The sequence below is a fragment of the Halyomorpha halys genome, unplaced genomic scaffold (genome assembly GCF_000696795.3).
Source record: "Halyomorpha halys isolate HHAL.00 unplaced genomic scaffold, Hhal_1.1 Scaffold544.1, whole genome shotgun sequence".
Taxonomy (NCBI): domain Eukaryota; kingdom Metazoa; phylum Arthropoda; class Insecta; order Hemiptera; family Pentatomidae; genus Halyomorpha; species Halyomorpha halys.
In genome coordinates, this window is record NW_027105730.1 from 573885 (window position 1) to 575886 (window position 2002).

At 40.1% G+C, this 2002-nt stretch overlaps 1 protein-coding gene across 2 annotated transcripts in view; it reads left to right on the plus strand.

The window, feature by feature from the left end:
• Positions 1-2002, plus strand: part of LOC106684120 (uncharacterized) — an 18085-nt gene that overhangs the window by 4746 nt on the left and 11337 nt on the right. The window lies entirely within an intron of this gene.

The window sequence follows — 2002 nt, forward strand, 5'->3', positions numbered from 1 at the left end:
ATATATAAACTTTTGTGTAATTTTTTTTTATTGTGAGCTTAGCCCTCAGTGCCTCATTGATTCCATTCTATCCATTCAGAGGACCCTCTCCCATCTACTTGGTTCTGCACTGATCCTTATTCGGAGATTATGCGGAAGATCCGCCAGTACTTCCCTCTTCAACTTGTTGACTATTATCTTCGTAGCAGAACTAATTTTCGGCCTGTGTGAGAAATTCTGACATCGTGCAGGGGATACATATCTTGAGATACCAACAACTCCTTTACATGTGGCCAAAGTTGTTGGGTAATTAATGCAGCAGAATGCGCCCTGAGTCCATTAAGAACTATCTCCACATTACTACTAGTGTAATCTAAGTGAGGCGTCAAGTTGGACTTTCTCTTGTGCCAAGGTGTATGTATGTAACCTCACTGGGACGTAACCTTACTCCTTGTATGCAGTGGTACCGATAAAAAGAATGGGTCGAGTCTTTACAGGTGTCATCTTTATTGCCTTCTTCTTGCACCATACTCCTGTCAGATTGGCAAACCAACCAATCTCATCAAGAACTTCCAACATCTCGTCGAAAATTTGTTTCCTCAGAAAGGATCCAAGATAGCCCTGCGGACAATCCCATACCATAGTATTTCCTACTTCATAAAAGTTGCCTCGGATCTTATAAGTCTTATTGTCGTGGTAGCTCTTCAATAGGTCGTACAAGTTGCTAGAAGCTTTATACTTCTGTGATAGCGGTCACCAAACGCTATCGAAGGCAGAAGTTATGTTAAAAAAGAGGATCATAACATTTTTCTCCATCCTCATTTTAACATCAGGGCGCACTCTCAGCAAGGCGTCCGTGGTTCCCCAGCCTTGAGTGGATCCGTAATGTCGTGGGTAGCTCGCTCTTGAGAAAACTGGCCATTGACTCATGACCATCATGGTATCCAACAATTTACTTATTACAGTGAGAAGACATACATGCCTACTAAACTTGGTTAATTGTTTATCCATTTTTCCTCCTTTGTAAATGAGCCAGATATCAGAAATTTTCCAACTTCTTGGAAAATATTCGCTATCGAGACAATCATTGAATATTACTAGCATTCTTTCTTTAAAGAAGAAGAAAATATTCTTCAAGCCACGTCAATCGTGTTTAAACCAGAAGCACTACCAGTTTTCTGCCTAGCTACAGCGACTTGGAGATCCCATATATCTCCCAAATCTGTTCCGGGTAGAAATATCGTGGTGCGTCTTAGGAATCTATCCTCTTCCTTATCTAAGGACGAATCCATCCTTGGAGTAGGTTTCTACCATAAACGTCTGCGTGGCTTCTTCCTGAGTAGAAGCCTGGGTAGCGAAACCATGCAATGGAATCACTTACCTGCAGTAGGGCTAATATACACAAGGCCCGTATAGAGTGGTCTTGTGTATGTAGGACACTCTAGGAATTCTTTTATTTAAGATTTCAATTAAATAAAATTAAAGATACGTTAGAAGAACTAACACTATTCTCACTACTTATGACACATGTGTGCTTACAGTCAATAATAACCCTTTAATTGCATCCCAAACACTACAATGCCATATCGCAACCCTCGAATAATGCAGCCGTAATTGGAGGATCAAAATAGATCTCAACTAATTCCATCAAATCATCTTTACCCTTCGTTGTAAGCCTACTGACTGACCTACAGAATATTTTGTAATGTGGCTCTTACCCCTGTAGAACAGATCCGCTACCTTGGACTACGTCTGGACAAACGACTAACCTGGAAACCTCACACAAGACTAAAAAGAGAGGAATCTACACGTCGGTTTCGACTATTACAGCACTTACTAGACAAACGGTCCAAACTTCCAATTCATTATAAAAGACTGATCTACATGACAATTATAAGCCCTATCTGGACAAACAGAGTTGAGCTTTATGGATCCTTACAAGCTTTATTGAATCCTTACAATTCAAAATCCTTCTTAAAATCCTCAGTGCTCCTTAATTTGTCACAAATACATAGACTATAAT